The sequence below is a fragment of the Bufo bufo genome, chromosome 6 (genome assembly GCF_905171765.1).
Source record: "Bufo bufo chromosome 6, aBufBuf1.1, whole genome shotgun sequence".
NCBI classification, from domain to species: Eukaryota; Metazoa; Chordata; class Amphibia; order Anura; family Bufonidae; genus Bufo; species Bufo bufo.
In genome coordinates, this window is record NC_053394.1 from 387,144,147 (window position 1) to 387,171,952 (window position 27,806).

Below are 27,806 nucleotides of genomic sequence, written 5' to 3' on the forward strand. Positions count from 1 at the left end.
TGCACCATCTTGCTGGAAAAACTCAGGGAACGTGCCAGCTTTAGTGCATAAAGAGGGAAACACATCATCATGTAGCAATTTCGCATATCCAGTGGCCTTGAGGTTTCCTTTGTTGAAAAATGGCCCCACTATCTTTGTACCCCATATACCACACCATACCATCAATTTTTTTGTTCCAACAGTCTTGGAGGGATCTATCCAATGTGGGTTAGTGTCAGACCAATAGCGGTGGTTTTGTTTGTTAACTTCACCATTCACATAAAAGTTGGCCTCATCACTGAACCAAATCTTCTGCGTAAACTGAGGGTCCTGTTCCAATTTTTGTTTTGCCCATTCTGCAAATTCAGTGTGCCGATCTGGGTCATCATCGTAGAGATGCTGCAGTAGCTAGAGTTTGTAAGGGTGCCATTTGTAAATGGCTAATATCCGCCGAAGGGATGTTCGACTAATGCCACTCTCCAGTGACATGCGGCGAGTGCTACGCTGTGGGCTCTTGCTGAATGAAGCTAGGACAGCCACTGATGTTTCTTCATTAGAGACAGATTTCATGCGTCCACATTTTGGCAAATCCAACACTGAACCAGTTTCACGAAACTTAGCAAGCAGTTTGCTAACTAGCATGGGAGATGGGTGGTCTCGTCTTGCATTGAAATCTGCTGCAATGACCCGGTTACTGCGTTCACCAGACATCAACACAATTTCTATCCGCTCCTCACGTGTTAACCTCGGCGACATGTCAATGGCTGTAAACAAAGAGAAACTTGTAAATAACTCATGAAAGAATAAAGTTTTATGTTAAAACCAAGGACACCATTGTTTTTCTTGTGAAATTCCCAATAAGTTTGATGTGTCACATGACCCTCTTCCTATTGAAAAAACAAAAGTTGGATTCAAAATGGCCAACTTCAAAATGGCCGCCATGGTCACCACCCATCTTGAAAAGTTTCCCCCCTCACATATACTATATGAAGAAGCACACCAGGAATGGACCCAGTCCTAATAGAGATACATGAGTTTGTTTCTTACGTTCAAACCATTCGGATGTCTTGTTTTTAGTCGTAGATTCCAAAAGGCTTCCCTTTGTATTAATCGCCTTTGGAAATCGCCCCCTCGAATAGAGGGAAAAACTCGCTCGATTCCAAAGGCAGAAAAAGTTCGTAAGCTCCTCCTATGCATCGAAACAAAGTGTCTGGCAGCATTCGAAATATTGACATAAGAAGAATTTGTGACATTCAAATGTTCGAGGATTCTGTTCTTCAACCTTCTTGTGGTGCTTCCCACATAGAGGAGGTCACACTGACACACTGAGTACATCTGATGACATAAATCACCCCAGTGGTATTACAATTTATGTAGGATTTAATGGGGAAGGTTGAGATATGTTCTGAGTCCTCTAAAACTTTGGTGGGCACAACATAACCGCAAGTTTTGCAGAGGTGACTGCCGCACCGTGTGAACCCGGTGTATTTCAGCCATGTATTGGTCTGGGTTCTTTTCGAAGCTGTTTTGAATAATGAAGGAGACGGGGATGAAGCCAGCGTGGGAGACCGTCTGGCTGCCACCCTGTAGCCATCCTGCAGTAAACCATGTAAAATGTCGTTGTCATATAGAATCGATATGCATTCCGATACTACCCGTTTGACCTGCTGAAATTGATTACTGTAGGTAAGAACCAGAGTAGGTGGATTAGTGCGATCTTTCACTCCTACTGTGTTTCCAGCCTTCCCTGCTCTGTCATTTCCCCAAAAAAGTAATGTCTTACGACTTTTTGTCTGTGCTATTTTTTCAGCTCTCTTGATCATCCAGGTGGGAAAACCCCTTGCTAATAATCGTGAAGTGATGAGTCGGCATTCCAATGCGAAGCCCGTGTCATCACTGCAGTTTCTCCTAGCGGAATAGACTTGATAGTATGTATCGGATGATGGCTGTTAGCTCTCAGAATCGCATTCCCAGAGACTGGTTTTCGATAAGTAGTTGTATGTATATTCAAACAGGGAATGCCCGTGAGAGTCAAATCGAGAAAATTTGTCATAAACCTATCCTGCGAATGAGTAAATCTCAGATTGTAGGGATTGTCGTTAAGGTAGCGCCTAAAATCGGGTTTGGCAGGCACATCGCCGCATTTCCAAACTGCATGTTTTCTTCCTCAGTGGTTGTAATAATAGTATAATGAGGGACCAATCGCTCCTTATCCGGAGCTGTGCTGATATCAGAACCTGGGCCGGACCGCGTCAGGCTGTTTTTGTAGTCTTCTAGTCATTCACAATGCACACCCTGCGGTTTCTTCAGATGTTCTATATACCAACAAATTAAACCTACAAATGATCTAGATTATAAAATCCAATATATAGAAAATACTAAACATCCAAGTTGATCAACAAATCATAAAACTGGGAATAAAAAAAATCTAGAATAAAATAGACACATGTAGTGTAAAAGGGCTAATGTGATCTTCATTCTGGGGTGTTAGTTCGCTCTGCATGTCTGTCTTCATTTTATTCTATATTTTTTTTATTCCCAGTTTTATGACTTGTTGATCAACTTATGTTTAGTATTTTATATATATTGGATTTTATGACATATCATGAAACTGCCTTGACCTCACACACGTTTCGATCCATATAAAAAGAGAGAACACAACATCTACACTTTATTATCTCCTCCGATGTCTCCTCTTATCTCCAGTTATTGTATTTTACATGAGATTTTGTAGGATTTTCCATCTTCTCATCTTCTCTCCATTCAGGTTCCTACAATATAGGATCCGCTCAGCGGAGATCTTCTATATAAGATCCTTCTCCTGATTGACCCGACAAGATTGGACAGGGACAAGATGGCGGAGAGGATAATAAAACTCACCCTAGAGATCCTCTTTTGTCTTACTGGAGAGGTGAGAGATTCTGATGATGTCACATTACATCATCTTATCTATGTTACTAACAGATGGACATGACTGGAGAGGTGAGGGACTCTGGAGATGTATGGAGTGATAGTTATTACTGTGTCTCTCCATAACCAGGACTACACAGTGGTGAAGAGGACCTCTAGTGAGCGCTGTCAGGACCCTGTGTCTAAAGGAAGGGGAAGAACCCTGAATCCAATCATGGGGCCTCCACCTCACCCCCTGATACATGAGGAAATCAATAGAGAGAAGATCCTAGAACTCACCAACAAGATGATTGAGCTGCTGACTGGAGAGGTGACACTGCTGGGAATGCTGGGACATTATACAGGAACGCTATGAAGGGATCTGGGTGATGACTGTATGATTGTGTTGTCAGGTTCCTATAAGGTGTCAGGATGTCACCGTCTATTTCTCCATGGAGGAGTGGGAGTATTTAGAAGAACACAAAGATCTGTACAAAGACATCATGATGGAGGATCACCGGCCCCTCACATCGCTAGGTAACAGACATTTATTAGAAGAAACGACCGGCACTCACTAAATCTTCAAACGAACTCGAGCTTTAATCGTCACATGTAAGATACAATTTCTGTATCTTAATTGTATCTTACATGTGACGATAAAAGCTTGAGTTCGTTTGAAGATTTAGTGAGTGCCGGTCGTTTCTTCTAATACACGTGAGATTGGTATCTCGAACTCGTGCACCACGCCTCCTAAGCAGAGTGTCGGCTGAACATTACCTGATTAGGTAACAGACATGACTAAATCCACACGTCCTCTCATTATCTGTATGTAAGGAATGAATTCAGTCACTGGATGTGTTTCCTACTGTTGGAAATTGGTCACAACAACACAAAACTTCTTGAAGCAACTTCTTCCTCAGAAGATTCTTTTGTTTAAGCCTCTTTCACACATCAGTGTTTTGTCAGTGATTTCCATCAGTGATTGTGAGCCAAAACCAGGATTTGAACCTCCACAGACATAGGGTATAGGGAAAACTCTGTACCTGTTCTGTGTTTAGAGTCTCACCTGGTTTTGGCTTAAAATGTCTGATGGAAATCTGAAGAGCAGCAAGACCTCATTGAAGTCAATGTAAAATGTAGGCAGATTATGGCATAAGAGGTAAATGGAAGTGAATTACAGCCGTGGTAAAAGGCAGCGCTCTGTTATAAGTCCTGGACACCGTCCTTTATACCTCGGAGAACAAAGGAATAATTAATATTTTAATTCCAGTTTTCCGCAGTGTGTCGCTGTACGTAGACTTCAGTGGTTTACACACAGATTCCATCATTCTCATACGTAACCATAGATCTACACAAGTTACACCGACAACAACTTCTACTTGGATAAAAGTTCCTTATCACGATCTCTTGTTACTTAAATAATTTGTTCCTGGGGCCTTCCATTAATCCTCTCCAATTCAAGTACCAATCTCCATTGTTCTCTCCAAAGAGCCCCATGGTCCATAAAGCCAAGATCGGCTCTTTCATTTATCACCGGTCCAACACCGAGGATCGATCCTGATCATAAACCTGCAAATGGTTAGTTTTAATAGACAAATACATTTATCTTGGCCAAGGCTTCCACTTCTAGTGAAAATATTATTTACTTTCTAAAGGTAACCATTCCATCATAACATCTTTAATCGATTACTTAAAGGCCTCTATTTTCTTAGCAAAAGTAGTTAGTACTAAAAGTACTCAGTGTTCACTTCAAAATGGCGATTAACCCTTTAGTTAAGCTCCTTTTTGAGGTGTAAAAACAAGGGGGGTCCTTTACTATTCTGAAATAAGCCTAAATTAGAAACGTATTTCAGGTGCAGATGTCGGTGCCATGGGGGGCGTCAGGTCTAGAATTGTCGTTGTGGAGCGGGAGAGGAAGGGAACGGGCCGGCAGGCCTGTATCATCAACCATTTTCTACAAATGTTTCAGGTGTAGAAAATGGTCTAAATGTTAGATAACTTGGAAGATGTCTTAAATATAGAACTGGTGCTGGAAGCCCTGAAGTTATGGAGAGGCCTGCGCCTCTTCATAACTTAAGCGGAACCACCGCCAGCTTAGGGCTTTGTTAAGACCTGCGCCTAAAACACAGGTCTTAATAAATGTGCCCCAAGATGTATACCTAAGACAACATGGCTGACCATCCGATCTAATCCTGATTCTGCAACACCTACAGTTAAGGAAGAGAGAACAACACCTGAAAGATGTCCCAGTCCTCTTCTTCCACAGGATAATTCAGAAGAACATCACTATGTCCCACAGGATGATCAGGTAGATGAATATAAGATCATCATTATGGAGGATCACTGGTCCCTCACATCACCAGGTAAAAGACATGACTAAATACACACGTCCTCTCATTATCTGTATGTAAGGAATGAATTCAGTCACTGGATGTGTTTCCTACAGTTAAGGAAGAGAGAAGAACACCGGAGAGATGTCCCAGTCCTCTTCTTCCACAGGATGGTTCAGAAGAATATCACAATGTCCCACAGGATGATCAGGTAGATAGAGATAAGGTCTCATGAAATGTCCCCTATGATCTGTAGAAGACTGTGAAGATCTTGTCTTCAGTCTTGTTTTATCCACCAGTATTATATGTCTTATCCTTGTATAATGAGAAAGATGGAGATGGCAGGATTACAGCTGACTATAGACGTTACATGTTGTCTGGATCTTCTCACTATTTTCTGGCTGTTGTGGTTGCACAAGAGTGGCACAACAGTTTTCTGAGAGGTCTTAGGCCGGCACCATGCAATACTACAAATGGTCAAGCAAAGTTGTGCCCGGATTGTCATCTTGAAGGATTGTCAGCTTGAACATGAACATCAGGAGATAAATGCATCATTATCTTCAAAGGTTTTGTAGTCTAGGGTGCAGTCTCCTGGTGTCTCCTTACTGTCAGAATGGCAGTACCAAATCATACCACGGATTCTATTCTAGCACATGTAGATGCAAGTTATCCTTCTTACTTGCATATAGTATAATATAATATTCAATGGCGTAGCTGAAGGCTCATGTGCCCTGGTGGAAGAGTTCAGCTTGGGCTCCCTTCCCTCAGTGCCATGTGGTCAGGGGCAGGGAAGCACATAGCCTTCGTGCTGCCTGAGGCGAAAATTGAAACTGCATCCCCTGCCCCAAGCCAAATTCTGCCCCCATCCAAAGTCATACAAAATTCTTAACTTCAAAATTTGACTGCTATATTTGGTCCAATATATAAGTGACTTAGGGGTTAGTTACAGAAATTGAGGTTCAATTAAAAAATCTGGAGCGCTGTATCTTTGCAGCACAAATTTGGCGCCTGCGCTATATATTACAAATAGTACAGGCGCCATTTTGACCACATATAGCAGTCTAATTTTTGAGTTGATAATGTTATATATTTAGTTCTTTATTTGGCATTAATGGCAACCAAGCTAAACCTAGAGGGGTCCAGAGAGGGGTTCACCCAGCTTTCACTCTCCCTGCCTCTGCCCCTGCCTCTTTCTTCGCAAATGTCCCTTTCTCAGCCCTGAGATCTGCCCCCACCTCCATCAGCCTCCTATCAGACCCCCCAGTCTCAGATCAGACCCTCATCAGAACCTTCCCAGTCTTAGATCAGACCCCAATTAGACCTCAGATCAGACAAAACAAAAAAATAAACTTGCCTCTCCATCTCCGGACGTGTCAGGACACAGCGTGGGGCCGGAACAAGACCAGGGAAGGTGAGTACAGGTAGCAATGCGCTGTTCTCACCTTCCTGTGCCTCCCGCATGCCAATGACCGCTTCCATAATGGAAGTGGTCATTAGCATTTTCACAATATGTACTGGCAGGGGGCCGGGGGCCACATGAAATAGTCCTGTGAGACAGAGGTTCCCCACCCCTGCCTTATAGCTATGTCCCTGATAATATTGGAAGTTGATTATTGTAAAAGCTACATAGGATTATTTTCATCAGCACATATAATTCTAACTTGCCATTTTGGAACCTATGGGATAAGGTGCCAGTTTTATTGGTACTATTTGGGGTTATGTATGATTTTTATTTGCTCTGTATTAGGATTTTTGTGAGGCAAGTTAACCAAAAAATTTATGTTTTGGCACCGTTTTTATTTTTTTATTTTTTAAAACATTCATCTGACAGGGTAGATCATGTGCTATTTTTATAGAGCAGGTTCTTACGGATGCAATGATATCAAATATGTCTACTTTTTATGTTTGTTTCAGTTTTACATAAAGCATTTTTGAAAAAAGAAATTTTGTTTTTGTATCTCCATTTTCTGAACGCCCTATTTATTTTATTTTTTTCTGGCAATCGTCTTGTGCATGGGCTCGTTTTTTGCAGGAAGAGTTAACGTTTTTATTGGTACCATTTCTCGGTACATATGATTTTTTTTTATCATTCATTATTACACTTTATGGGGCAAGGTGACCCAAAAATGTGTTGTTTTGGTGCAGTTTTTAGTTATTTTTACAGCGTTCACCTGAGGTGTTAGGTCATGTGACACTTTTATAGAGCAGGTCGTTACAGACGTGGCAATACCCAATATGTCTACTTATTTATTTCAGTTTTACCCAATAATAACATTTTTGAAACCAAAATAATGATGTTTTAGTGTCTCCATAGACTCCATAGAGAGCAATAGCTTTTTTATTTTTTGTCCAATTGCCTTAGGTAGGGTTTCATTTTTTGTGGGATGAGGAGACTGTTTGATTGGTACTATTTTGTGGGGCATACGCCTTTTTGATCACATGATGTTGCAATTTTTGTGACACAAATGCCTTTTTTTGATATTTTTATATAGCTGGTTGTTACGGACGCAGCGATACCTAATATGTATATGTTTTTTTTTATTTGTTTCACTTTAGCACAATAATAGCATTTTTTTAAACCAAAAAAATTATGTTTTAGTGTCTCCATGTTCTGAGAGCTATATTTTTATTTTATTTTTTGAGCGATATTCTTATGTAGGGGCTAATTTTTTGAGGTGACTGTTTTATTGATAGTAGAAATTTGAGATTATCCAGCTTACCCATGTTCATCCTGTGACTCTGTGCACGGAGCAGACCCAAGCCAGTCCAGGCATCATGAAATGTAGAAAAAGAAGGCTCCAGCACTCGTGATAAAAAGTTTTCCGGTCCCGGTCTTTATTGCACCAAACTTGTAATATACAAACCAGGGCTGTGGAGTCGGTAGATAAATGTTCCGACTCCGACTCCTCAGTTTTATGTACTTCCGACTCCGACTCCCCGACTCCGACTCCTCTGTATTAATATGCGAATGTATTTTATACATTCCTTGAGGGAAAGAAACGCAACCTACCACAGGACTACTGGCTGGGAAGCCAACAGTCTACTGTATTGCACAGTTTAAGCAAAAGACAAACACAATGAAAACAAAGGAGGATCCAGGGCGGGGCATTTATTCTAAAACATGATTTTCCTAGGAGAATCCCATAGTCATGTTTAAAGTTTAAGCTAACAATCGGAGTTTACAAGTTTTTATAGCCTTAGGCTACTTTCACACCTGCGTTCAGGTGTCCGCTCGTGAGCTCCGTTTGAAGGGGCTCACGAGCGGTCCTGAACGCAGCCGCCCGGCCCCAATGCATTCTCAGTGGAGGCGGATCCACTGAGAATGCATCCGCCTGCCAGCGCTCAGCCTCCGCTCCGCTCAGTGAGCGGACACCTGAACGCTGGCCGTGCGGAGGCGAGCGGATCCGTCCAGACTTACAATGGAAGTCAATGGGGACGGATCCGCTTGAAGATGACACCATATGGCTCAATCTTCAAGCGGATCCGTTCCCCATTGACTTTCAATGTAAAGTCTGAACGGATCCGCTCAGGTTACTTTCAGACTTAGAAAATTTTCTAAGTTATAATGCAGACGGATCCGTTCTGAACGGATGCAAACGTCTGCATTATAGGAGCGGATCCGTCTGATGAAACATCAGACGGATCCGCTCCGAACGCTAGTGTGAAAGTAGCCTTAGCTAAATTACAGCAGTTTTTCCAATGGTTTACAGCTTCAGTCTTGAACTATTGGCCCTCCATTCCCTTCACTTATACAAGTGTCTCACTCTCTAGTCCTGCAAAAAACATATTTATTTAATCCCTTATCAGTGAGAGGCTAGGTTACACATGGACGCTGCGTTCCCTGTAAAAGCAGAACACAACACTATGGAAAGTATAAGTATTGCAGCTCCTAATTGTGCGTTGCGTGCCATATAGTGAAGCACATGAAAAGCATGCTTCTTCACGGTCACTTAACGTGTTCGTTTTGCGGTTACGTGAGGCACTGCATGCATTGGTCTTTATTCTTACAGTAGAGAAGTCATTAATTATAACTTTTTGTGAATTGGGACATTTAAACTTGCTTTTTTTTTTTATTCCAATCTAAATTTAGTAGGAGTCGGAGTCGGTGCATTGTTTGCCGACTCCGACTCCAGGTACCCAAAATTTCCCCCGACTCCGACTCCTCGACTCCGACTCCACAGCCCTGATACAAACACAGTGGCACTCCTCCCCACTCCCCCAGATTTACGCGTTTCGAACTCCTCAGTTCTTAGTCATAATCCAATGTGTCTGTTTCACCATGAGTTTATGTAGGCTGTGCTCCCATCAAACAGACACCTGTTCAGACATGGTACAAAATACACCCGTGTTAAGTGAAGCATTTTAGGATCATTAAAATAAGTTCATATTGATCTGTTTGAGAGCGTTAACACCATGGCTGAAAATAGTAAAACACAGAAAGAAAGAAATAAAAAATATAAATATATAAATATATGGGTTTTGATCAAGAGCTGTGGTATATGTCCCCATATAAGACCTCCCATAAATATATTGTGTGAAAATATAGTCAACCATTTTTCTCATAAGTGTGCCGCAGCAAATTGCATTGTAAGAGTGTAATTCCAGGAGCCAACGTGTGCAGGCATGACTTCATCGAACCTCCCGTTTCATTGTGATATCATTACCATGCGGATTCATAAGAAATCGCATGGTGGGAACATGGCTTGAGGAAATGCACTCGCACAGGCAAAAAGCCCTGTCTGATTTTTCCGCGATGTTGCGGTATAGTAAATACTCAATAAATCTTACAAAACAACTAGATCTAAGTATAAAAACGATACAGAAAAAAGAATCCTGGTTATTATTCCTATATAAATAAATCAATAAACCATTTCAATAGAAATACATTAATTATTTTTTCATGTTCAGACCCCGTGGGTATCTGGTGTTTTAATTTCCAGATCCAAAAAGCTTCACGTGACAAAATTTTCTGTCTGATGTCACCTCCTCTTTTTGGAACTGAGACCCTTTCGAAAGCAAATGTGCGGAAACTATTAACACTGCGGTTGTGTACATTAATGAAATGATTTGCCGCATTGGATATTCCGGTAGCTGTAGGGTTAGAGATCTAATTTAGATATTCCCTCAGTCTCTCTTTAAAATTTCCTGCTTGTGCTGCCCACGTACATCAGATGACATGATGTGCATAGGATAATATAGATTACTCCGGCAGCGTTGCAGTTAATGTAGCTTTTGATGGAAAAGGTTTCTGAGTGTGTTGAGTGATGAAAATCTTTGACCATGCATGAGACATTACAGGTTTTGCAGGGATGGCCCCCACATTTTGCAAAACCTGTGTATTTCAGCCATGTTGGTGGTGTTTGTTTTTGTGCTGAGATGTACATGGATGGTGATCGCATAGTCCCCAGAGTGCTGGGTCTTCTGGACACTATCCGGCATCCATCCTTCAGGATATCACGCAATGTATCATCCTCGTACAAAATTGGAAGACATCTTTCGATAATCCTCTTTATCATGGGAAACTGGCGACTGTACGTTGGCACAAGAGTGGGTTTCAGATCTTTTTTCTGTTTGGTACGGGGTTTGTTGGGTGTAACATCTGTATTTATTTTGCTCCTACAAATGTTATTTTCTCTTTTTATTATTATCAAGGTTTGTAGTACAATCTGATGCTATACCCAACAAGGTCGATCTCAATTTCTTTTTTGCAATATTCAGCCCTCTAGACAACATCCACTTTGGATAACCTCTGGCTGCTAGACGTGTCCAAATAATCTTACATTCCTCATCGAATGCAATATCAGTGCTGCAGTTCCTACGGGCGCGTATAAACTCCCCCACCGGTATTCCTTTAATTGTATGGGAGGGATGGTGACTATTTGCTTTTAGGATTGTATTCCCTGATATCTCTTTCCTATACGTTGCAGTATTGATTATTTGGTTTGGGATCCCTGTCAATTTTAAATCCAAGAAATGAATCCTTTCAACATTCTGTACATGGACAAATCTTAGATTGTAGGGGTTCATATTCACATATGTCAAGAAGTCCGGTATGGCAGACACATCGCCGCCCCATATGATGAGCAGGTCATCGATGTATCTGCCATACCAGACCACATATCCAGAGAAGGGATTATTCTCCGAAAATATATACCTCTCCTCCCAATAGGCCACAGTGAGGTTTGCCAGAGAAGGGGAGAATTTAGCTCCCATGGACACTCCTGCAATTTGGACATAGAAAACCCCGTCAAACAAAAAATATATATAATTCTCCCCTTCTCTGGCAAACCTCCACTATGGCCTATTGGGAGGAGAGGTATATATTTTCAGAGAATGTTTCAGCACAAAAACAAACACCACCAACATGGCTGAAATATACAGGTTTTGCAAAATGTGGGGGCCATCCCTGCAAATCCTGTAATGTCTCATGCATGGTCAAAGATTTTCATGACTCAACACACTCAGAAACCTTTTCCATCAAAAGCTACATTAACTGCAACGCTGCCGGAGTAATCTATATTATCCTATGCACATCATGTGATCTGATGTACGTGGGCAGCACAAGCAGGAAATTTTAAAGAGAGACTGAGGGAATATCTAAATTAGATCTCTAACCCTACAGCCACCGGAATATCCAATGCGGCAAATCATTTCATTAATGTACACAACCGCAGTGTTAACAGTTTCCGCACATTTGCTTTTGAAAAGGTCTCAGTTCCAAAAAGAGGAGGTGACATCAGACAGAAAATTTTGTCACGTGAAGCTTTTTGGATCTGGAAATTAAACACCAGATGCCCACGGGGTCTGAACATGAAAAAAGAATTAATGTATTTCTATTGAAATGGTTTATTGATTTATTTATATAGGAATAATAACCAGGATTCTTTTTTCTGTATCGTTTTTATACTTAGATCTAGTTGTTTTGTAAGATTATGGATCTGTGCGACTGAGTATTTACTATACCGCAACATCGCGGAAAAATCAGACAGGGCTTTTTGCCTGTGCGAGTGCATTTCCTCAAGCCATGTTCCCACCATGCGATTTCTTTTGAATATCACAATGAAACGGGAGGTTCGAGGAAGTCATGCCTGCACACGTTGGCTCCTGGAATTACACTCTTACAATGCAATTTGCTGCGGCACACTTATGAGAAAAATGGTTGACTATATTTTCACACAATATATTTATGGGAGGTCTTATATGGGGACATATACCACAGCTCTTGATCAAAACCCATATATTTATATATTTCTATTTTTAATTTCTTTCTTTCTTTCTTTCTGTGTTTTACTATTTTCAGCCATGGTGTTAACGCTCTCAAACAGATCCATATGAACTTATTTTAATGATCCTAAAATGCTTCACTTAACACGGGTGTATTGTGTACCATGTCTGAACAGGTGTCTGACATATAGGTGATTGTGAGATCTGTGCTCCCCTCCTCCCCTTTTCCTGGGGCTGATGGGAGCTCAGCCTACATAAACTCATGGTGAAACAGACACATTGGATTATGACTAAGAACTGAAGAGTTCGAAACGCGTAAATCTGGGGGAGTGGGGAGGAGTGCCACTGTGTTTGTATATTACAAGTTTGGTGCAATAAAGACCGGGACCGAAAAACTTTTTATCACGAGTGCTGGAGCCTTCTTTTTCTACATTTCATGTTTTTATTGATACCATTTTGTAGGACATACGCCTTTTTGATCACTTGGTTCTGCACTTTTTGTGATGTAAGGTGACAATTGCTTTTTTTTTACACCGTTTTTTATCTATTTATTTTTATGGTTTATTGGACAGGGTGGATCATGTGATATATTTATAGAGCTGGTTATTATGGATGCGGCAATACCAAATATGTCTTCTTTTTTTTCTATTTTTTTTTATTATAAAATAAGGTAAAAGGGGTGTTTTTCTTCAACTTTTTTAAAATTTACATTTTTTTAATTTTTTTTACTTTACTTTATTTCTGACTTTCACTTTTGGGGGTCTGATCCCCTCTGCAATGCATTACAATACATCTGTATTGTACTGCATTGCCTGTTAGTGGATTTCACTGAGTCATACACTAACAGGTTGACTAGGAGACGGGCCTTTCATGGCGGGGAGGTTGAGGACTATTACAATGATTGTGTGTTGGACAGGATCTGGGAGCTAGATCAGGGAGCTGAGAAGAAGGTAACATCAGAGGAAGAGGATGGTGGCAGTGACAGCAATACAGAGTGAAGGCAACATGCAGTTAGAACCTCCCAAAACCTACTAGGGCCAGATCTGCTTCTAGTATTGTCAGCTTGGGAACTGGTGATGCTGATGATACTGTGGTCGCAGGCTGAAAACGTGCCAGACCTAAAACAAGCTCGGCTGCAGCTAGCTCTGTGTGGAGTGTGCAAGTATCTCCTGTCTGGCAGTTTTTCTCTACGGTGCTGGAAAACAAAAGCAATGCCCTGTGCGAGATCTGCCAGATTACAATAAGCCATGGGAGTGACAGAGGTGTCTGCCAGCTACAACAAGAGATTCCTCCTTCTCCCAGTCTCCTTTGTGGCAGCCAGGCGGCATCCACGTGCAGTACTGTGTCCAAGTCATCATCAGTTACTGCTTCTCCTGCTCAGACTATGCCTCCTCCATGGATATCCTCCTGTTCACAACAGAAGCAGGGCAGAACATCACTCCCACTCCCCCTTCTTCCCATCATGTGAAGCTTTGCCATGCCGTTTTAGAGCTGATCTCCCTGGGTGATAGTAGCCACATAGCCAAATACTTTCTAAAGTGCATCAAGCAGCAAACAACCGCGCTGGCTGTCTCCTCACCTAACTCCAACTGGGCAAGGTGGTCAGAGACAACTGCAGGAACATTGTGGCTGCTTTGTGTTTGGGAGAAATAACACATGCTCCCTGAATGATACATGCGATAAATCTAGTCGAGCAGCATTTGTTAAAAAAAAGTACAGTGACTTTGGAAGGGACTAATAATAGTAATAATAATCATATAATATAATCGTAATCAGTTCTCACCTCTCTTGTCCTTCTACTATATACAGTGATAAGCAGCGTGTTCTAGTGGTGATAGATAATCAGTTCTCACCTCTCCTGTGTTCTCTCCTGTCACTTATACTATGTACAGTATCTTCATGCCTGCAGTCATCCCAAAACTCCTAGGTAGAACAGGAAGACAGCATTAAAGCGTTTGTTCAGGAATAAGTAACTTTTCACATGTGCCCGCAGCCTCTACTATGGAAAGAGTCATACATACCTGCTACCCTTAGCTCTGGTGATGTGTGCCAGCTCCTGTGTGTCCATCTTCCAGTAAATGTTGTTTGCTTCCTCGCCGGCACAGGCATGGTCACCTGCTTTACTGCAGCCAATAACTGGCTTTAGTGGTGATGTGTCTCTTGTGGACATGTTACCCCTGAATCCAGTCATTGACTGCAGCAGAACAGATGATTATGCCCATTCCTAGGAGGTAAATAATCAACGAACTGAAAGAACTTTGACTTACCGGCTTCACAGCCCTGGGGCGGCCAACAAGGGCAACAGGTGCACAAACAATGTAATGTTATATACACACAATGTAATGTTAGGGATGGAATATAAGGGATACTCTCCCTGCATTACAAACTGGTTGGAATAATGAAGCAATCAGATTGGATTTATACAGGAGACCTGCAGATATTTGGGTCAGATAACTCCTGCTGTCCGGGCGTTTTTGGTCCTCATTCTAATTACTGATCTTTTCAGGTCATATAAAACCTTCCACGCGACTTCTCCAACCGTCTGATGACTTCTACAATATTTCTTTCACAGTTTGTGGATCCGTGTGAAGAGCTTAACATTATATATGTTACAGAGAAATATGTGAGGGGTGATGAGCAGAGTACAGAGGACATTCCTGCAGATAACCGCCCAGGTGAGTAGTGACCACTGAGTAAAGCAGAAAGGTCTCTAAAATTCTGCTTTATACAAATAAAATAAAATATATATATATTATGCAATATGGGAATATTGATTAGTGCTGATCGAGCATGCTCGGCCAAACACCTGTTCAGCTCAAGCATTTCGATGCTCGGCACATGGCGCTACTCGGCCGAGTACCGCATGTGCTCGAGCGCAATGCTAAAGTCTCCTCCCCGCACGTTTCTCCCCGCAGTCAATAAACTGGTGGTGCTGGTGTGTACTGCTCTTGCTGTAATGCCATTAGCCATGTTGGCTACTGGTATTACAGTGATTGGCTGGCCGGAACGCGTCATCGGGTGCTATATAGCATCTGATGACGCATGTTCGGCTTATTCGTAGTCAGGGAGAGCTGAGCATAGGAAGAGACAGAGAGTGTAATAGGAAGATTTTTATACAAAAAAACTTTTCAGAGACCCAAAAGTCCTTTTAAGGACTATATTGTGTGACAGCAGCAATATATATTTTTAGCGCATCCTGCACTAAATACCGTGTAATAGGCCACTGTGGACAGTTAAGTTATTTCGCACCACTTCTCCTGTGGAAAGTGTGCACATCCCTAAAATATCAGTGACATCCAGTGTACTTTTTCTGTAGACGGTGTCCGCTGCGGACAGTAACATTAGCTGTGCCACATCTCCTGTGTGAAGTGTGCTTTTAAAAAATGTATCAGTGACATACAGTGTACTGTTTCCGTAGACGCTGCGAACAGTGACATTACCTGTGGTACCCGCGCTGTATAACGTTTCCTCATTACAAGTACCTTTTTAAAAAAAAAATTGGTGCGTACACTTCCAAATCCTACGCTACTGTACGTGTGACATACTTTATATATAACACTGAAAATGAAGCAGGCGAGCAGTAAGGGACGAGGAAACGGCCGTGATGCTGATGGTGCACGCAGAGGCCGTGGCCCTGGGCGCGTAGAAACTGTGCCTGCTGCCAGAGCACAAGAAAAATAATCATCTACAATACCTAGCTTCATGTCCCAGTTTCAAGGGCGGCGCAGGACAACGCTCACAAATTCAGACCAGTGTGAGCAGGTGGTCGGTTGGATTGCAGCAGATAATGCTTCCAGTCGGTTAAGCACCACCTTGTCTTCCACCAAGTCCAGTCTCAGTAGCCAGGAGTCTGGTCAACACAATCCTCCTTCCTCCCACCATGTAGAGTCTGGCCAAACAAGTGATCCCACACTCGGATATTCCAAGGACCTATTTTCAGCGCCATTCCTTCATTTGGCCCTCTCGCCAAGCACGCTTGAAGAGGGACATGAGATCTTGTGCCCTAATTCCCATCCTCTTGAGCATCCACAGTCACAAGAAGATGACGGTGGGGAATGGCAATTAGTGTTTAATGATGTGGATGATGATGAAACACAGTTGCCAATGAGTCAACTGCAATTACTATCTCCAGAGGTTGATGAAGAGGATGAGACACAGTTGTCAATCACTGAGGTTGTGGTTAGGTCAACAAATCAGGAGGATGATCAGTGTGAGGAAGTGGAAGAGGAGGTGGTGGACGATGATGTCTCTGACCCAACCTTGTAAGCCAAAAAAGAGAGAAAGAATACAGAGATAAGAGTCGCACATCTAAAAAGTATCAAATGTATTGAAAACAACAGACACAAAAGAGACAAATTAAAATCATTGCATGCAATAAATCATGGCTGTGTGGACCATATAAGTACCACTCGCCACCCTGACTCTACCACAAGACCATAAGCATAATCCCACATAGGTAAGCAATAAGTAAGATTCAGTTAAAGTGCATGAAATCCATCAACATGAATGATGTAAATATAATACTTATTATGGAAGTAGCATGGTGGGAGTATGCGTGGTGGACAGGGAAGAAAGCCCAACGCATATCACCAGGCTCTGCTGGCTTCCTCAGGGGTGCCTGTTTATGTATCACATATGAGCTCATATATATACATGGTCATAATGAAATAATAGTCACCTGTGGTGTGGGCGTACATATGGTCTATTGGAGGGACCTCCCGGGAAGAGGAGGTACTGGTTGTTGGTGCGGGCTCGGCGCAGAGACAGAGATGCGCGCCGAAACAAGCGGCGGGCGGAACTGCCATCTGCGCATGTGTTAGTACACGTTGATCGAATGGGCCAGCGCGCGCTACGTTCCAGCAAGCAGAAGCAGCATGACGCGCTGGGCCGGAAGCAGCGTCACGCAGTGAGGGCTCGACATGTACGCATGAGAACCCGTGTGAGTGAGAGGACAAAGGGGGAGGGGAAACAAAGGATAGGACACAAATAATAACATGAATAAATACCATATGAGGGGGCGAATGATAAGCATGGACATATATATATATATATATATATATATATATATATATATACAGTACAGACCAAAAGTTTGGACACACCTTCTCATTCAAAGAGTTTTCTTTATTTTCATGACTATGAAAATTGGAGATTCACACTGAAGGCATCAAAACTATGAATTAACACATGTGGAATTATATACATAATAAACAAGTGTGAAACAACTGAAAATATGTCATATTCTAGGTTTTTCAAAGTAGCCACCTTTTGCTTTGATTACTGCTTTGCACACTCTTGGCATTCTCTTGATGAGCTTCAAGAGGTAGTCCCCTGATATGGTTTTCACTTCACAGGTGTGCCCTGTCAGGTTTAATAAGTGGAATTTCTTGCCTTATAAATGGGGTTCTTGCCTTATAAATGGGGTTGGGACCATCAGTTGCGTTGAGGAGAAGTCAGGTGGATACACAGCTGATAGTCCTACTGAATAGACTGTAAGAATTTGTATTATGGCAAGAAAAAAGCAGCTAAGTAAAGAAAAACGAGTGGCCATCATTACTTTAAGAAATGAAGGTCAGTCAGTCAGCCGAAAAATTGGGAAAACTTTGAAAGTAAGGGCTATTTGACCATGAAGGAGAGTGATGGGGTGCTGCGCCAGATGACCTGGCCTCCACAGTCACCAGACCTGAACCCAATCGAGATGGTTTGGGGTGAGCTGGACCGCGGAGTGAAGGCAAAAGTGCTAAGCATCTCTGGGAACTCCTTCAAGACTGTTGGAAGACCATTTCAGGGGACTACCTCTTGAAGCTCATCAAGAGAATGCCAAGAGTGTGCAAAGCAGTAATCAAAGCAAAAGGTGGCTACTTTGAAGAACCTAGAATATTACATATTTTCAGTTGTTTCACACTTGTTTGTTATGTATATAATTCCACATGTGTTAATTCATAATTTTGATGCCTTCATAGTCATGAAAATAAAGAAAACTCTTTGAATGAGAAGGTGTGTCCAAACTTTTGGTCTTTACTGTATATATATATATATATATATATATATATATATACACTGCTCAAAAAAATAAAGGGAACACTTAAACAACACAATGTAACTCCAAGTCAATCACACTTCTGTGAAATCAAACTGTCCACTTAGGAAGCAACACTGAGTGACAATCAATTTCACAAGCTGTTGTGCAAATGGGATAGAAAACAGGTGGAAATTATAGGCAATTAGCAAGACACCCCCAATAAAGGAGTGGTTCTGCAGGTGGTGACCTGACCACTTCTCAGTTCCTATGCTTCCTGGCTGATGTTTTGGTCACTTGAATGCTGCCGGTGCTTTCACTCTAGTGGTAGCATGAGACGGAGTCTACAACCCACACAAGTGGCTCAGGTAGTGCAGCTTATCCAGGATGGCACATCAATGCGAGCTGTGGCAAGAAGGTTTGCTGTGTCTGTCAGCGTAGTGTCCAGAGCATGGCGGCGCTACCAGGAGACAGGCCAGTACATCAGGAGACGTGGAGGAGGCCGTAGGAGGGCAACAACCCAGCAGCAGGACCGCTACCTCCGCATTTGTGCAAGGAGGAACAGGAGGAGCACTGCCAGAGCCCTGCAAAATGACCTCCAGCAGGCCACAAATGTGCATGTGTCTGCTCAAACGGTCAGAAACAGACTCCATGAGGGTGATATGAGGGCCCGACGTCCACAAGTGGGGGTTGTGCTTACAGCCCAACACCGTGCAGGACGTTTGGCATCTGCCAGAAAACACCAAGATTGGCAAATTCGCCACTGGCGCCCTGTGCTCTTCACAGATGAAAGCAGGTTCACACTGAGCACATGTGACAGACGTGACAGAGTCTGGAGACGCCGTGGAGAACGTTCTGCTGCCTGCAACATCCTCCAGCATGACCGGTTTGGCATTGGGTCAGTAATGGTGTGGGGTGGCATTTCTTTGGAGGGCCGCACAGCCCTCTATGTGCTCTCCAGAGGTAGTCTGACTGCCATTAGGTACCGAGATGAGATCCTCAGACCCCTTGTGAGACCATATGCTAGTGCGGTTGGCCCTGGGTTCCTCCTAATGCAAGACAATGCTAGACTTCATGTGGCTGGAGTGTGTCAGCAGTTCCTGCAAGACGAAGGCATTGATGCTATGGACTGGCCCGCCCGTTCCCCAGACCTGAATCCAATTGAGCACATATGGGACATCACGTCTCGCTCTATCCACCAACGTCACGTTGCACCACATAATGTCCAGGAGTTGGCAGATGCTTTAGTCCAGGTCTGGGAGGAGATCCCTCATGAGACCGTCCGCCACCTCATCAGGAGCATGCACAGGCATTGTAGGGAGGTCATACAGGCACGTGGAGGCCACAAACACTACTTAGCCTCATTTTGACTTGTTTTAAGGACATTACATCAAAGTTGGATCAGCCTGTAGTGTGTTTTTCCACTTTAATTTTGAGGGTGACTCCAAATCCAGACCTCCATGGGTTAAATAATTCGATTTCCAATTATTTTTTTTTGTGTGATTTTGTTGTCAGCACATTCAACTATGTAAAGAACAAAGTATTTCAGAAGAATATTTAATTAATTCAGATCTAGGATGTGTTATTTTTGTGTTCCCTTTATTTTTTTGAGCAGTGTATATATATATATATACACTCACCTAAAGAATTATTAGGAACACCATACTAATATGGTGTTGGACCCCCTTTTGCCTTCAGAACTGCCTTAATTCTACGTGGCATTCTTTAGAAATGTTGGCCCATATTGATAGGATAGCATCTTGCAGTTGATGGAGATTTGAGGGATGCACATCCAGGGCACGAAGCTCCCATTCCACCACATCCCAAAGATGCTCTATTGCAGGGATCAGCAACCTTCGGCACTCCAGCTGTGGTGAAACTACAACTCCCAGCATGCAAACTTGCTTGGCTGCTCTTGGAACTCCCATAGAAGTCAATGGAGCATGCTGGGAGTTGTAGTTTCACCACAGCTGGAGTGCCGGAGGTTGCTGATCTCTGCTCTATTGGGTTGAGATCTGGTGACTGTGGGGGCCATTTTAGTACAGTGAACTCATTGTCATGTTCAAGAAACCAATTTGAAATGATTTGAGCTTTGTGACATGGTGCATTATCCTGCTGGAAGTAGCCATCAGAGGATGGATACATGTTCTCATTCTGTTTACGCAAAATTCGGACTCTACCATTTGAATGTCTCAACAGAAATCGAGACTCATCAGACCAGGCAACATTTTTCCAGTCTTCAACAGTCCACTTTTGGTGAGCTCGTGCAAATTGTAGCCTCTTTTTCCTATTTGTAGTGGAGATGAGTGGTACCCGGTGGGGTCTTCTGCTGTTGTAGCCCATCCGCCTCAAGGTTGTGCGTGTTGTGGCTTCACAAATGCTTTGCTGCATACCTCGGTTGTAACGAGTGGTTATTTCAGTCAACGTTGCTCTTCTATCAGCTTGAATCAGTCGGCCAATTCTCCTCTGACCTCTAGCATCCACAAGGCATTTTTGCCCACAGGACTGCCGCATACTGGATGTTTTTCCCTTTTCACACCATTCTTTGTAAACCCTAGAAATGGTTGTGCGTGAAAATCCCAGTAACTGAGCAGATTGTGAAATACTCACACCGGCCCGTCTGGCACCAACAACCATGCCACACTCAAAATTGCTTAAATCACCTTTCTTTCCCATTCTGACATTCAGTTTGGAGTTCAGGAGATTGTCTTGACCAGGAGCACCCCCCTAAATGCATTGAAGCAACTGCCATGTGATTGGTTGACTAGATAATTGCATTAATGAGAAATAGAACAGGTGTTCCTAATAATTCTTTAGGTGAGTGTATATATACATATTAAACCTGTAATCATGAAAATATCACCCAAAAAAAGTGGATAAGGTATACATTCATAGTATATACAGAATCCACATATATAAAGTGCAAAAAGCTAAATTATACGTGAAAAAAACCCATCTAATGAATTGCATGATAAATCAATATACGCCGCAGTAACCATGATTAGTGTCTATAAGAAACCTATATTAAAACCCCTCTCTTTTAAATCACTATCAATTGTGTCTAATATTTTATACTTTATTTGTTAATCTACATAATTTATATTTTTTATTAAGTTAATTATACTTCCTTACTTTTTATATTTTTATATTTTATATTGTTTATTATTTATAAATTATATCTATTAGTTATTATATTTTTTTCTTTTTTATCTTTTATATTTTTCTGTATTAAAAAAAAAAAAAAGGAGAAAGAGAAGGGGGGGGGGGGGGCAGGATTCAGCAACAAGGGAGGGGAAGGGGTTATGGAGGGGAAATGTTTTCCACAGAGTAAGAGTCTGCACCAAGGACCAGAGGAGAATGCATGGCATAATAAAGCATGAAAGAGACACGAAAAAGGCCAGGGCCATTCAAGTCAGTACGGTCCAAAAATACATGAAGGACGAACAAGGAGTATCCTCCACTGTAGATCCAGGCAGAAGGTTCAACAGACGGTCCAGGAGATGGCCAATACGAAGGTATCCCAGGGAAAGAAAGGAGAAGGATATCCGGAGTGCACCAAGCGAAGTTATCCAGTCAATACCCGTGCAAAAGAAAAGCATCTACAAAAAATAATAAACAAAAAAGTGAATAAGTAAAACATACAATGGATTACCTACTGTAAAAACCAGTGAACAAAAGTTCTTCATTAAGACCCTGCGGAGTCAAACATTCCAAATTGTAAATCCATCGGGATTCAGCTTTAAGTAAACATTGTGTCATATGTGTCCCCCTAATGTTGTAGTGAACCTTTTCTAAGCCCACCACCTGGAGGCCATTATACTTACCTCCATGGTGGTCCAAGAAATGTGTTGCGACAGAAGTGAGTGGTTTCTCCTTTTTCGCCCTGTCCCGATCAGCCAAAGCGATGTTCGACATATGTTGTTGGATCCGTTTCCGCAATTCCTGTGAGGTCTGTCCCACATACAATTTCTTGCATGGGCAAATAATTGCATAAACAACATTTCTTGTACAGCAGTTGACATACTGTTTTAGGCATATACATTCCTTACCATTTGAGAAACTATCCTTGCCCAACATCAATGAACAGATGTTGCATTGGCCGCACGGATGTGTGCCCTTTAGTTTGACACCTCTTTTCAGCCCACGTAAAGGACGCTGGAAGTGACTCCGTACAAGTTGGTCCTTTAAGGAAGGTGCCTTACGTGCAATAATCTTCGGTTTGTTATCCACATAAGGTGTCAATTTTTGATCAGACGTGAGCAAGAACCAATGATTCTCCAGAATTCTGTAGAGTGCTGTCCACTGGTTGTTATAGCGGGTGATGAGATGTATCTTACCATCCCTGATTTAGTGCTTGGGAGTAAACAACTTTGTTCTATCCGAGCCCTTGGCATTCTGATAGGCACGGGATATGAGCTTCTTGGGGTAACCCCTATTCCGAAAACACGATGACAGATCTGCTGAGGCCGACCTAAAATCTGGGTACAATTACGTCGTAGTCTGAAGAATTGACCTTTCGGTATTCCCCTTTTCATGTGTGCCGGATGGAAACGCCGATAGTGGCAGTGCTTTTTCGAAATGGAGAGGTAATGATCCGTTCTCCTTCCTTGTGTAATTTTAGAACCAAAAAATCCACTGTATCCTCCGAGATGTTATGTGTTAGATGAATATTCCGATTATTCTGGTTCAAGGAATCAATGAACTGTACACAGACATCCTTAGGGCCCTGCCAGAGAAACAAGATGTCATCAATATACCGGAACCGTGACCCAACCTGGGCAGTTGAAAAGCCGAGGGAGAACAGCAGTACAGAGGGGGATGGATCTGCTGCACTGCAACAGGCTGGAAGAGGCAGTGGGGTGGCAAAAGGGAGAAGGCGGGCCACACCAAACAGGCCCGCAACTGTTCCACGGAGCACCCTCTTGCAGAAATCTCCCTTGCCAAGGGGGTAGATGTTCTGCAGTATGGCGTTTTTTTTTAGTAAAGTGCGGACGACAAAAGAATAATAGTTTGCAACCTGTGCCATACGAAAAAGAGCCAGGGCGTGAACACTAGCAACCTCACCACCACCACCAGCATGATCCGCCACATGGCATCCAAGCACCGTAATAAGTAGGACGAACGCCTGGGTCCACAATCTGTGTCTGTGGGTTACACCACTGCCTCCTCTTCCCCTATGTTATGTGCTGGCCAATCCCCTGTCAAAGGCGCAGGCTCAGATGCCTCCCGCCCTGCATCTGGACCTTCGCAAGCACCATCAGCGACTACATCCACTTTGGTGTCCCAGCGCAGCGTCCAAATGTCCTTACCCCAGGCCTTTGAACGCAAGCGCAAATACCCAGCCACCCACCCACAGGCCATAGCACTAAATACGCAGCTTTCCAAATTACTGGCCCTGGAAATGTTGCCATTTAGGCTTGTGGACACTGAGGCCTTCCGCAGCCTGATGTCGGCGGCCGTCCCGCTTTACGCAGTCCCCAGCCACCAATATTTTTCAAGGTGTGCCGTGCCTGCCTTACACCAACATGTGTCCCGTAAGATCACACGTGCCCTGACCAATGCAGTTACTGGGAAGGTCCACTTAACCACGGACACATGGACAAGTGCATTCGGCCAGGGACGCTACATTTCCCTGGCGGCACACTGGGTGAATGTTGTGGAGGCTGGGAGCGAGTCGTACCCTGGGATGGCACAGGTGCTACAGACGCCAAGGATTGCGGGCCCTACGTCGATCAGGGTTTCCACCAGCACCTCCATTAGTGGCTTCAACCCCCACTTTTTATCCTTCGAATTATCCAAGTGCAGCACCAGTCAGCCATCAGTTGGTAGCTGGAAGCAGTGTAGCACTGCAGTGGGGATGCGGCAATAGGACGTGCTGAAGCCGATATGCTTAGGGGACAAACGGCACACTGCCGCAGAGCTGTGGCAGGGGATAAGAGACCAGACTGAGCTGTGGCTCTCGCCACTTAACCTACAACCAGGCATGGTTGTGTCAGATAATGGACGTAACTTGGTGGCGGCTTTGGAGCTCGGCAAGCTGACACACATCCCATGCCTAGCCCACGTCTTAAACTTAGTGGTTTAGCGGTTTCTCAAAACCTACCCCAATTTGCCTGAGCTACTGGTGAAGGTGCGCCTTGTGTGTGCACATTTCCGCAAGTCATCGACAGCTTCAGCCGGTCTGTCAATGCTGCAGCAGCTCTTGAAATTGCCAGCTCACCTGCTGTTGTGCCACGTGAGCATGCGCTAGAACTCCACGTTCTACATGTTGGCCAGGCTTTGTGAGCAGCAGAGGGCAGTTGTGGAATACCAGCTGCAACATGGTCGTCACCTTTCCAGTCAGCTTCCGCTATTCACAAGTGATGAGTGGGCATGGATGTCTGACCTCTGTGAGGTTTTAAGAAACTTTGAGGAATCAACACAGATGTGAGCGGCGATAACGCTATTATCAGCGTCACCATCCCACTTCTGTGTCTACTCAAATGCTCGCTGCTCACAATAAAGGACGACGCTTTTCATGTAGAAGAGTTGTAAATGGGGGCAGACATTACACAGGGTGATAGCCACCCTCAGTTCGTCTTCTCAGAGCGAATTGGACGATGATGATGAAGAGGAGGAGGAGGAGCAGGGAACTGTTGCCTCCGCTACAGAGGGTAGTACTCATGGAATTTTAATTCCATCTGTTGTGCGTGGGTGGGCAGAAGAGGAGGAAGAGGATCCTCTTGATGACTACAGCGAAGTCTTGCCTATTGGTACTCTGGCACACATGGCTGACTTCATGTTAGGCTGCCTTTCCCGCGACCCGTGCGTTATAGCATTTTAGACAACACATATTACTGGTTGTTCACCCTTCTCGACCCCCGCTACAAAGAGAACTTCTCATCTCTCATTCCTCTGGTGGAGAGGATGAGCAAAATGGTCAAATACCAGAAGGTCCTTGTTGAAAAATTGCTCCAAAAATTTCAATCTGACAATGCTGGCAGCAGAGTCCATAGTTCCTTGGGCAACCGAGGAGAGGAGACAAGAGGAACACACAGCAGTTCCAACAGAGGCAGGGTAACACTCTCCAAAGCCTGGGACAGTTTCACACCCCGCCAGCACCCTCACCCTGATGTGTGGCCTACTGTCACAAGGAGGGAAAAATTTTGTAAGATGGTGAAGGAGTACATAGCAGACCGTGTCAGCGTCCTCAATGATCCCTCAGTGCCTTTCAACTACTGGGTGTCCAAGCTGGACACGTGGCACAAGCTGGCGCTCTACGCCTTGGAAGTTCTGGCCTGCCCTGCTGCCAGTGTTTTGTCTGAGCGGGTATTTAGTGCTGCTGGTGGCATTATAACAGATAAGCATTATCCGCCTGTCAACTGAAAAGGTTGAACAAGGCCTGGAATGCCCCTGACTTCTCGACTCCACCAGAGGAAAGCGGCTGAACATAAAGGCACTTTAAATGTGTTGTTTATAATGTACTGAATGCACTGTATTCCCATGCACCCCTTACACCACAAAAAAGGGTATATGGTTGAATCTTCCTTTTCTCATCCTCCTCCTCCTCCTCTTCCATCATATCAACATGCTTATTCGTCCCATATAATGTTCTCGCATATAATTTTTTTAGAGGGTCAGCTCACCAGCAGGCCCATACCTATGATCTTTTACAGGGTCAGCTCACTTGCAGGCCCTCGAATATAATGTCTTACAGGGTCAGCTCACCAGCAGGCCCTCACCCACAAACTTTTACAGGGTCAGCTCACCCCCTGATGACGACAGCGAAGTTTTGCCTGTTTGTACTCTGGCACACATGGCTGACTTCATGTTAGGCTACCTTTCCCGTGACCCACACGTTATATGCATTTTAGACAACACGGATTACTGGTTGTTCACCCTTCTCGACTCCCACTACAAAGAGAACTTCTCATCTCCAATTCATTAATGAGGAGAGGACAAGCAGTGCTATACCTGAAGGTCCTTGTGGAAAAATTGCTCCAAAGTTGATAGGACAGACATCCAAATGGATCGTCGACGTAACGGGGACGTGCGATCAGCCAGAAGTTATCTAGAGTCAACAAAGCGGCAGCAGGCCCTCGCCCATAATGTTTTCGATGGTCAGGTCACCTGCAGGCCCTCTCCTGTATAACGTTTCCTCATCCTAAATACCTGTGACATTCCCTGCAGTGATGGCCAGTTCGCATTGTTTGCCCGCGAACATATGCGGGCTGCCATCTTTTTTCACAAGTCCGGCGAGGCACAGGTAAGCCCTTACCTGTGCCTGTGTGCGAGCCAGTCTGAAAACAAGTGCGGTCCGCGGGAGCAGGCAGTTCTGAGAACAGCCACCGGGGGCCATCATCGGGCTGTTCTCTGAAATGCCTGCTCCCGGTGACCGCATTTGTTTTCAGACCGCCTCGCCGGACTTGTGAAAATAGATGGCAGCCCGCATATGTTCGCGGGCGAACAATGCAAACTGGCCATCACTGATTCCCTTTAATTTTTTATTACTCATTCCAGTGACAGGGCCTAGAAAGAGTCCTGAATTTTTTTATTTTTTTTGTCGCTACCTCCCAGCTGCCTTGCTTGGATGTGGTAGCCATAGCCATTTCTCAGGCTCCCTCTCCGGAATCAAACCCTGATTCACTGTTACCCGTGGTCACCATGGTAGGAGCACAAAATTACATCGAAAGTTGATAGGGCAGACATCCAAATGGATCGTCTACATCACAGGGACATGCGATTAGCCAGAAGTTATCTAGAGTCAACAAAACAGCAGCCCTCTCCTACAAGTCCAGTCTCACTATCCAAGAGTCTGGTCAACACAATCCTCACCGCCGGGGATGACGTAACTAGTTAGCATGGAGGAGTCTCCTGGTGGTGCCCTTCCGTCAATTAATATAAGTTTCAATAATACAGATAAAAGTAGGTTGGTACTCTCTATCTGCCAACCTACTTTTATCTTTATTATTACCTCAATAAATTTTTTTGACATTAGGTGTATCATAAGGAGTGTGCACCTATTCCATATTGAGTTTTAGTAGAGCCACCAGTAATATTACTAATTTATTTAATATAATTTTCAGCTTTGCAACCATACTCCCCCCGGAACCTAAAGACTTTAGTTTCCCAGAAGCTGCTCGGCGGGTCATGGGAATAACACTGCCGGATCGCCGGTCGGCATCGTTTATGGTCGGAACTATGACGGTATCTGATCGTCTTCGAACCTCTGACTTTTGTTCGTGATTAATGAAAAGATTCTTGGCAAATGCTTTCGCTTTGGTTCGTCTTGTGCCGGTCTAAGAATTTCACCTCTAGCGGTGCAATACGGATGCCCCGGCCGTCCCTCTTAATCATGGCCCTAGTTCCGAAAACCAACAACATAG

The 27,806-nt window shown here is 43.6% G+C and overlaps 1 pseudogene; it reads left to right on the top strand.

Moving 5' to 3' along the window:
• The first annotated feature begins 5,200 nt into the window (after positions 1–5,200).
• The window catches only part of LOC121005750, a 148,084-nt pseudogene continuing 125,478 nt past the window's right edge, over positions 5,201–27,806 (top strand).